This window comes from Eretmochelys imbricata, chromosome 3 (genome assembly GCF_965152235.1).
Source record: "Eretmochelys imbricata isolate rEreImb1 chromosome 3, rEreImb1.hap1, whole genome shotgun sequence".
In the NCBI taxonomy this organism is placed as follows: domain Eukaryota; kingdom Metazoa; phylum Chordata; order Testudines; family Cheloniidae; genus Eretmochelys; species Eretmochelys imbricata.
Genome location: NC_135574.1, coordinates 140,885,733 through 140,896,968, shown reverse-complemented (window position 1 = coordinate 140,896,968; position 11,236 = coordinate 140,885,733).

Here is an 11,236-nt window from a genome sequence, read left to right as displayed (position 1 = left end):
GTTGCTGAGTGGGCTCTGGTATCTTGCTTGACAGCAGAGGAAGTCCAGGCTGCATTTGATCATTTATACTGGATAGCTGGATAAAATGGGCATCATCAGGAATGGCAAGAAGTTAAGGGACTGAAGATCCTTTGTATTAAGATCTGGAGCCAAAAAAGTCAGTCCAGTTCAGTGTGGACAATGTACTCCTTTTATAAAGAGCTAGACTGAATTGTGGGACTCACCCCTACAACTTGTCTGAGGTGCCTGTTGGCAGCTTGAAGGCACCTTGGTGCATTAATGAGAGACAAGGAATATGCAAAGGACAACACCATTTCTGTGAACTGGAGGAGCTAACAAGATGATAAGCTAGACCAGGAGATAGCAGACATGTTGCCTAGACCTACAGGTTTCTTTGGAGTGGACCCAGGATCCAGAAATGGTTGTCAAGCTGGAGGAATCAGTGGACAAGGGCCCTTTTCAGGACGTATGCAGCTTTTCATTTTAAAATGTGCCAATGGTGGTTTCTTTTGCACGGTCAGCGGAAAAACTTAATATAAAATCTTGAAGGTGACCTCTTCACTATTAAGGTAGAATAACATTACACGTGTGGGCTGTGTATCATTCACATGTGCCCATTTCTGGATACAGGAGAATGTGAAATTGCAGTTAAGGTTTTGCGTTAGAGCAACGTTTCTCAAACTGGGGTCTGCGAACCTCTAGGGGTCCGTGAGGTTACTCCAGGGAGTCCGCGAGCCCTGCTAATCAACTCCTCCCCCTCCCTCCCAGCACCTCCCTGACGCTGGGGAACAGCTGTTCAGTGACGTGCAGGAGGCGCTGGGATGGAGGGGAAGGAGCAGGGACGGGGCACGCTCGGGCTCCTTACCTGCTCTGGCTCTGCATGGCTCCTGGAAAAAGCTGCCAGGTCCCTGCAGCCCCTAAGCACATGGGTGGCCAGGGAGGCTCCGCGCACTGCCTCTGCCTGAGTGCCGGTTCCGCGGCTCCCATTGGCTGCGGTTCCCTTAAGTGTCATTCAATTAAGTTTTTGTTTGAGTCAGTTAATGATTCTACTTTCCTCTAGGTAGCTGTGGCAGTACAGAAAGTTATAGGCAGCCCTGAGTGAAACAGGCTCAGTGCAGCAGCAGTAGCTAGAAGATGGACAGCAGCATGGTATTTCTTTAAATTCACACAGTTATGCTGTGTAGATATCATTATTCCTGCTATTCAGATAATCTAATGAATTGCCCAACAGTGGTACAACTCACAGCCGTTTATAAACAAGTACTTTTAAACTCCATCTGCTTTCTTTTAAAAAATGCCTTGCAAACAGAGTCATAAACTTTCCTTGTTTAAACAAAAGTTTGAGCTCTGTGCTATTTATCAGCATTGCACAAGATGCGCCAGACGCCCAATGCACAAGATGGTTCAGATTTGGTTCATAGCGCAGCTTGAGCAAAATGCACTTGGTGGTCTCAGCTCAATGCACATGAGCACTAGACAAACACTAAATACTGCAGTTAAAGAAAGAACAGAAAGAGCGTCCCCACGTTGCCCTTTTTATTGTCCCTGCAACTAATTTGTAATTTACCCATTGGCAACGAAAAGTTAAAATTTGAGTAGTGATGAATGCATTGCTTTTAGAGTCATAGAGTCGAAGGCTAGAAGCAACCACTCGATCATTCAGTTTGACCTCCGATGTGTCACAGGCCTCCAACCCCACCCAGCACCCGCACACTAAACCCAACAACCAAAATTGGACCAAAGAATTACTGCCCACCAGAGACTAGACTGTTATGCACCACAGAGAGAGAATAGAGGGACCGAGGTGCACCAGTGCCTGAGACCCCCACAGTGGCAGGGAGATCCTTAAGTGAGATGTAGCCAGATAATCCTGGTAAGTGACCCACACCCACATGCTGCATAGGAAGGCGAACCCCCTTCCCCCTCCAAAATCACTGCCAATCTGACCTGGGGGAAAATTCTGTCCCAACCCCACATACTGCTCTGAGCATGGGAGCAAGAACCAGCCAGCCAAACTCCTGGGAGAGAGAATGCTCGTTGCCACCTCAGAGCCCTGGCCCACCCTGTCCAGAGGCCCATCTGTTGCCGCGGCCACCCCGATGCTTCAGAGAAAGGAGACAAATAAAAAAACCCCACCAGAATACACTGTGGGCAGGGGATGGGGGAGAGAATCCCTTCCCGACCTCTGCAGGTGGCAGGATGAAGCCTTAAAGCATGATCTTTTAGGAACGTAAGACATAATACAGAAGTGAACCCCACGGCTACCAAAACAAGGAATCCCTTCAGACAATCACACTCATACATTTGTCCAGCTCTCTTCAAACTAACTAAATTGCTTGTCCCCACTTATTGGGAAGCTGTTCCAGAAACCTCACCGCTCTGAGGGTTTTTCTAGCTTCCAGACAGAGTTTGATCATGGCCAGTTTATATCCTTTTCTTCTTGTGCCAATGTTGTCCTTTAGCTTAAATAGCTTTTCACCCTTTCTGGTGTTTACTCTCTATAAACACATCAGAGAGTTAATCACATCCCCTTTCAGCCTTCTTTTTATGAGGCTGAACAAGCCAAGCTCTTCCAGTCTCATCTCAAGATGGGCTCTCCATTCCCCTGATCATCCTAGTAGCTCTTCTCTGCATCTGTTCCCATTTGAATTCATCCTTCTTAAACATGGGTGAGCAGAACTGTACACAGTATTTCAGATGAGGTTTTACCAGTGCCTGGTACAATGGCATTAATACTGCTCTCTCTCTCTACTGGAAATGCCTCACCTGATACATCCTAGGATTACATTTGCCTTTTTCACAGTTGTATCACATTGATTTAAAAATGGTCAGTGATGTAGAATCCACTATGATCCTTGGTAAATTGTTCCAATGTTTAATTACTCTCACCATTAAAAATGTACAACTTATTTCCTGTCTGAATTTGTCTAGCTTCAACTTCCACTCATTGGATCATGTCCTGCCTTTCTCTGCTAGATTGAAGAGCCCATTATTAAATATTTGTTCCCTATGTAGATACTTATAGACTTTAATCAAGTCACCCCTTAGCCTTCTCTTTGTTAAGCTAAATAGTTTGAGCTCTTTGAATCTATCACTATAAGGCATGTTTTCCAATTCTTTAATCATTCTCGGGGCTCTTCTCTGAACCCTCTCCAATTTATCAACATCCTTCTTGAATTGTGAGCACAAGAACTGGACACAGTATTCCAGCAGCAACCAGTGCCAAATACACAGGCAAAATAAACTCTACTCTGCTCCTTCTCAAAATTCTCATTTATGCATCCCAGGATCACATTTGCTCTTTTTGGCTACAGCATCACACTGGGAGCTCATGTTCAGCTGATGATCTACCACGACCCCCAAATCTTTTTCAGAATCACTGCTTCCTGGGAGAAAGTCCTCCATCCTGTAAGCATGGTCTACATACTTTGTTCCAACATATATACACATTTACATTTAGCTGTGTTAAAATGCAAGTGTTACTTGTGCTCAGTTTACCAAATGATCCAGATCAATCCGTATCAGTCAGAGGCAGATTATTGGTTTGTGGGGCCCTGGGCCAGAGCAAGTGGGGGCACCCGCCTTCAGTCCTTCTTGCCCTCCCCCTACCCCCTGTGCTCCTGCTGGGGAAAAGGGGTCAGGGCATGAGGGCTTGCCCACCTCCCCACCCTCGTCCGGCACTCCTGCTGGGGAGCTGGGTGCGGGGGCACCCATGTTTCCAGGGGGACCTGCAGTTGGCCAGGGCCTCTAGGCAGGGCCACTGCCACTCTTTGGCTCCTCAACTTGGAAAGCATTGGCACCGCCAGCAGGGGCACAAAATGAAGGGTGGCAATTTCATACCATGCCACCCTTCCCTTCATTCTGCCCTGCTGCTGGAGGCAGCGCTGCCTTCCAAGCTGGGTGCCCGGTCAGTGGCCACCACTTCCCCAGCTACCCATCTTGGAAAGCAGAGCTCCCACGAGCAGGGGCACGGAGGGAAGGGTGGCGATACCATACCGTGCCACCCTTTCTTCTGGGCTGCTGCTGGTGGCGCGGTCATCTGAACTGGGCGCCCGGCCAGAGGCTGCTACTCTCCAGCCGCCCAGCTTGGAAGACAGAGTCACCGCCAGCTGTGGCGCAGAAAGACGTGTGGCAATAGCCGCCCTTCCTTCTAGACTGCGGTGGGGGTCACACTGCTGTCCGAGCTGGCGGCCTGCCCAGTGGCCACCACTCTCCTGCTGCTTTGAAGGTAAGGAAAAATCAGACATTTTTTCATATTTCCAAAATCTGCCCGGGGGGAGATTGGAGGAGCAAAAAAGAGGTCAAGTCTGGGAAAACCCAGACATATGGTAACCCTACTTGCAACCCCCTACACTAGCCTTGCAACCCCCTCTTGAGTTGGGACCCCCAGTTTGAGAAAGGCTGCACTAGGGGATTCCCCAACAACCCTGAGGTCCAACACGGCCAATAATTTCTGGTGGACAGTTTCCCACAACTTCTGCCGAATAAGTCCTAGATTTTCAGTGACCTTTTCCTCAGGGTTGGTGTCCACTTAATGGTAGACTGGGTGGGATTTGTTCTAGAAATGCTAAGAACACCAAGCAGGGGTCTTTGATTAACCATTGCATTTGCTGTTTCTGTTTGGGCCAGAATAAAGGATTAAGGTCACTTGTGGGCCAAGTCAGGTTCTGGTGAAAAAGGAATTATGAGGAGGCCTTCTTGGTCCTTTCAAGCCTTCAGTAGGTTCATGTGGTACACCCTGTCTCTCTTTTCTCTTCCCTGGAGGGCGGATTTAATAATCAACTGCCCTTGCCCTTTTTACACCTTGAATGATCCTTGCCACTTGGCACAGTTTTGAGGTTGGCACCAACAACAAACCCTGCCACTGGGCTTAAATTTTCACATCCTGGTCCCATTATTTTAGGTCCATTCCTGGTTCTACTGAGATTTCAATAGGTTCTCTCTCTCGAGTCTCCCACAGAGTCTCCAAGTTTTCCTTCAAACAGAACACGTATTGTACCATGTTGGTTGTTCCTGGGTCTGGCTCCTCCCATGTCTTGTGGAGGAGAGCTAGGATCCTGTGGGGCTGCCTCCCATGTAGTAGCTCAACTGGGAATAATAGGAGGCATGGGATCAACCAGGCTCAGTGATGGGGATCTGAGGCCTTGGCCCTCCAGCCGGTTCACCAGTTGAGTTCGGATTAACATAGTCCAACAAAAAGTATACAGTCCAACGTCCCCACAACAGAAAGGGTCTTCAACTCACCTTTCATTGCCTGTGAGTGGCACACCTCTGGCTCAGGGTCTATAATGTCTTTATTCCCTCCTCCTCTCCAATGGAGGAAAAGGGGGGGTCTATGTCCCCTCCATGAAATGGGTGGTTAGTAAGGGAGCCCAGGCCCGCCCTCTCTACCGGGTTTATGGTCAAATGCCTCACCCATGATCCTCTAGAAGTTAGATCAAAGGGTTCTGTAGTCTTAGGGAAAAGCTAACCCCTCCTCTCAGGCCTGGGGTAGCAGCTGCTAGCAGAATCTCTCCTGCAGCCTGGACTCCTGCTGCACCTTTAGTCAGGATCTCCCCAGGTAAGTCTCTTGTTCTCTGCCGTCTCTTCCCCTTCTGAGCTGTCTGGTTCTGTGAGGTGCTGCGTCAGTACAAAGGTACCTCTCCTAGCAAAACAGGGGGAGGATGTGACTCTGGCTCATTCAGCTCGGGGGGCTTCAGTCCACTCCTGGTATCTAGTAATCTGGACATCCTCTCTGTTCTCTGGTGTGTCGGGGGGGTTGATAGGGGAACCCAGGCCTGCCCCTCCATGGTTCCAGCTCAGGGCCCTCAAACTAGACAAGGAGAGTCAGAGAGTTTGCTGACACTGATACTGACAGTGCCCTGAGCTCCTTCCTATCTTCCCTCAGGCCTCTGTAGGCTCTTCAGTCTGTTGGCCTGTTTACCTCTTTCTGGGGTGTTGTTCCCAGGTAGTTCTCTAGCAGGCTGCTGACTGGCATTCCTGTCTCCTGCCTGCTCACTCCTCTTTAGCCACCCCACAGGTCTGCTTCCCAGCCCTTTTATCCTCCCAGCTACTGTTAGCCTGCCAATCAGCAGCAGCTGGCAGTGCCTGTATTAACCCTTTGGTTGCTGGGCTAGTGTGGGAGTACATACAACCCACGACAGGCCCCCTTTGAAACTCCTCCTCAGCTTGATCAGGTTCTGCAGGTGTGGTGGGGCAGGATCACCGTGGCCCAGGACTGCTCTCTAACACCTCCTGGCCTGGTGTGGGGTTATACACCCCATCAGAGGCGTGCTAAAAGGTGCAGCCCCTGCAGAGCCTCGGGCACCCAGTGAAAGGATCAGATGCTTTGGAGCTGGCACATCACCTTGGCCGTGATGTCCTCCTGTCTCAAGAGGACACAAGATTTTCTGATAGCATTTGGCTCTAATGCCTGTGGATGCCTTTCCAAAAGACGTGCTCTGGCTCAGCCACATGGATGGGTTTGATGGAGGAACCACTTGGTGACATTCTATGGCCTGTTTACAGAGGCGACCCATGGGAGGGTCACAAAGGGTCAAGTGCCCCTCCCCAGGCAGCCAGCCTGGGTGCGGAGAGGAAGGGGAAGTGCAGCGCAGCTGACTGGGAGAGTGCCTGGCTGCGGCAGCAGCGGGCTGCCCTCTGCCCTAGCTCAGCTTCTGGGGACAGGAGCCGATTCTGAGCATGCCGTGGTAGGGGGGCTCCAACTTGCTCAGCCGCTGTCCCAGAAGCTAAGCCCAGGCCGGAGGCAGCCTGCGGGTGCCGCAGCCAGGCATGCTCCCAGGCATCTGCTGCGTTGCACCAGGCAGCGTCCGGGAGGGGCTCTGTCCCATTCCCTGCCCGGCTCTGGCTGCCAGGAAGAGCAGCCGAATATGCCAGGGTGCCAGGGGAAAAGGGGCAGCAAGAGGACAAAGCCCTCCCCACATAACGTGAGGTGGAGAGGGGGTGGGGAGAGCAGGAGGGTCCTGGGCTGGGGGTAGGGAGGAGACACATGGGGAGGTCAAGTGCCCCCTAGATTACGTGGGGGGCGGGGGAAGGAAGGGGCTCTGTCCTTTTCCCGCTGCGCCTGCCCTGGCACGTTCGGCCCCTGTCTCTGGCCCCGACGGAGAGTGAAAGGAACAAGACCAGCCGCTTCTCATGCCAGCCACGGGGGGCCACTGTGGGTCACTGCTCTGTGCAGCATGGCGGCTGCCTGCAAGAACCCGGCTGGGGAGGTGGAGGCATCCCACCCCCTTTGCTCACCACCAGGGCCCAGCTGCCAGGGACAGAGCCAAGCAAGCCACGGTCCCCCTTCCCGCCGGCACGATTCCGGCTCGCTCGGCCCCTGTCCCTGGCAGCCGGGAGAGGAGAGAGTGGATCTCTCTCAGGCAGCCACCGTGCTGCACAGAGCCAGCGACCAGAGCAGCCACCTTCAGCCGGCATGGGAAGTGGCTCCCTCCCGGGGCCTGGCTGCCCCTCAAAGCCTCGACTGGTTTCAAACTTAGCAGGGATTGGTGCTCCGTAAAAGGTGCTAAGTGCGGTTGGCTGACAAAACAAATGGTTAAAAATAATAATAAAAAAAGAGTAGGTGCCCTCCCCCCCCACGAGCAAATGTTGAGAGGGCCGTTAAGAGGGACCGAGTGCTCTCAATAACAGAGGTTTGTAAACAAGTGTGAACAGTGAAGACAAAAAGCATTGAAAAATGATCGCATTACAACTCAGCCACTAGGCTCCCCAGCACAAACCCAGCCCTAAGGTGTTAACCCAGTGGGGGTGCCCTGTTTATGTGTGAATCCTAACAAAAATGAACAGCTAACCACTGTTCACTACAAGGGAACAAACCCCTCACAAAGCTATGTGGCCCCACCCGTATGTGCCAATGTTCCCTCACACACTTCTCCAGCAGCTGTACAGGGTGTGAAGTTGTCCCTCACCACAGGCAGATGACATCCTCTGCCTCCCTGCTGTGCCAAGATGTGTGCGCATATGGCATCCCTGATATCCCTCACCCACTGGAACCAAGACCAATGTGCACAGGGGTGGGATCCAGTTGCCAGCACACAGTTTGTAAACCAGTCTTGTCCTGAGCCTACTTAGGACAGAAGTACTCCCCTGGACCCTCACAAATGTTATGGCGTGAACAGCAAACAATGATTATGAACAATGTCACACTGGCATCCAGACAAGTGTGTAAGGAGCGACAATGAGATTTCAGCCTACCAAATGCAGACTCCACCACCATTCTGCAGCTAATGAGCTTGTAACTGAACTCTTTCCCCCAGAGTCTTGATGTTGGGATACAGTCTCATGAACCAAGTTAGGAGCAGGTATGCAGGGTCCCCCAGAATAAGAGCTGGCACAGCTCAGTATCATTTCTGGGGAATAAAGCTCCTTCTTCCTCCTTCAAGTACAATCCTGATCTCCTCAGCACCCTGTGAGCATGAACCTTTCTAGTGCTTCCCACATTTGTATTCATGAATTTGCCTCTGTGGTCCACTAAGCCTTACAGAATGAGTGAATCAGTAACCTTCTCAGTTCACATACTTGCCCCTTGTGATGGACAAAGTACTGGGATATGGGTGCCATCAATGGCTCCTACATGGTTTGGATACAGCATCCTCTCAAATCCAGCTGTTATTTCTGGAATTAGTCTTATAGCAACCTCCCATGAGTAGATCACAGTGTTAATGCCTACAGTTCTGCACAGTCACAACCCTGACAGTGGACTTTCCAACATCGTACTGGTTTGCAAATGCTCAATAGCTGTCTGGTGTTGCCAGCTTCCATGGGGCAATAGCCACTCACTTCTACGCTGGCATGGCTTCCCTGAATCACAGGTTTTGGAGCTGGAGGTTTGGTGCAAGCACCTCATACACCTGCTCCCTGAAGGTCTATTTCCTCATTACAGAATTCTGAAGCCACTACTGGTCATCCTAGGTTTCCAGAACAATGTGAGACCACTGCACTATGCTGGTTCTCCTGCACCAGAAGTGACAGTCCACCCAAGGGCACACCTTGTCAATGCCAGCATTCACCATATCTGTACCATGGGAACTGAACTAATTGTCATTGACCCTCAATGGCAGCCATCTTCGATGTGTCAGAAATTCTGTCCAAATTCTATCCAGCAGCTCACTGACCACCTACTCAACTGCATAACCTGGTGTCCTGCAATAAGAAGCAGGAGCGGAACCAAATCATCATCCCATTGCTCCATGTCTTCCTTCCAATATGGCAGGATGGAGACATGACCAGGAACTGCCATAGGCAAATGTGTGAAGGCAGGGCACAGTACCAACACCACACACCAAAGGGGTTCCTAGAGTGTCTCCCTGTCAGCCCAGAACCCTGGGATACTGCTCCTGAAATGGTAGCACTAATGTCGTGTAACAGCAGCAGAGTGGAGGCAGGTAGACAGTGTTATGCATATGTGGACGCTGGGTGCTCACACGGGGAGCATGCATGAGCAAATCCAAGGTCCAGTAACTAACTATGTGTCAGTGTAGACGTGGCCTACATTTGCTTGGAGATTTGTAAGGTAACTATCAAACGGATTGGATTTGTGTACAGTGTCTCATTCCCAGTAATACTCTATTCTATATATTTACTGCTCTGAGAGTGAAAACAGTTTTCCTGAATTCATTCTTTGTGCCTACTAGTTTTGGGACTGGTCCTACTTTCCCTATGCCCCAAAGACTCTCCCTGTGGGAGTTTTGAGTGTGCAGGGAATGCAGAATGAAAATCTTCACCTGTAGAACATTTCATATGATTTCAAGGTTTGTTGCAAGTGTCAAGAGTTTATTGTTCGTGATTTTCTTTTGTGATCATATCATTGTAAAGTCTGCTCTTCTCCCTAGAGAATAAGCATAGAGTGAACATTGGCACTCAACTTGTGTGTTATCGGGAGATAACACAAATGTATTCACACTGTAGTTTATGGCTTTTTTCTTTCAGCTGACATTGCCTCCTATGGGAGCAATGGTTTCTAGCTATCAGGGGCTCAGTGGCATGGTTTACAAAACTGCCATGCTTTCGCATTGTTAGTGGGCATTGTCCCCATTTATTTACACAACCATTGCTTTCCTAAATGATCAGACCCTAAAACAGTGATGTGATCGAAGGAGCTTAAGGAGGCTTGTGGGAGCCCCTTGTTAAAATTTTGCCATTAAGCTAAAAAAAGATTTATAGTGATTTCCCTACGTCTGGTGGATTTCACCATCTGTCTGAATACTGCTAAATCATCCCTGTTAGAGAGAACTTATCCCAGGGGCTCAGAAATGTCCTTACGAAGAGCAAGGCTTTTGCTTCTGAAATGTACCATATTGCATCAATTTTTTAATAGTTCCTGGAGAAGATTATCGCTCATATACTCCCTGCAGTCTCCACTTCCACTCACCTTCCACTGTGCTATACTAGAGAATCTAGAGAGCTTTTTTTCCCCCCCAAGAATAAAATATAGACCTTCCCAGCAAACACATTTCACATAAATTGGTTTGCTAAAATGTGGCCTGCCTTTTTAGTTATGGCTCTGAAAAAGCAATTTTTTTACCTGAGCAAAAACAAAAACAAAAAAATGCTTCCCCAGTCCCTCACTCCTCTTCTTTGACAAAACTCCTGAGTCCAAGGTTTTGTCAGAGGCCAGAAGGGAAACTTTTGTGGTAGCCTCTTGAAATACTGGCAGCATGTCACAAGTATAAAATGAAGAGGCAGACCATATTCTTCATGTTTGTGCAAAAGAGATAGCTACATATTCTGAATCCAACAGTTGTTTTATGTATCGGTCACCACTTCAAAGCATGTTTAAAACACAATTTTTAAAGCCACACGCATTAAAATATCTGTATGGTTAGACGACATCTGCAAGAAATCAATCTTGGCTGAGGAAAAAGAGGGAGAAATCAATACTTGTTTATATAAAATTACAAAATACAAAATGTATATATTTATATAAAAAATTTGATGGTCTCACTCACACCTCATGTTTCTCTTTTCTTCTTAGATTGTAAATGCTTTGCATCAGGGACTATGTCTTCATATGTTTGTAGAGCACTTATTCCGATAAGACCCTGATCTCAATGGGCTACTGTAATATAAATATTAAAGAACAACAATAAATTAGGAGATTTAAGAAGAAACTGCCAATGAAAACAAAAAACTTAATTCACAGAAGAAAACCTTGAGTCTCAAGCCAACTCCCCTAGGGGGAGTAAACAGACAGCCTGAGGATATAGGCCTTGCGACACGTCCTGCAGATCAACAA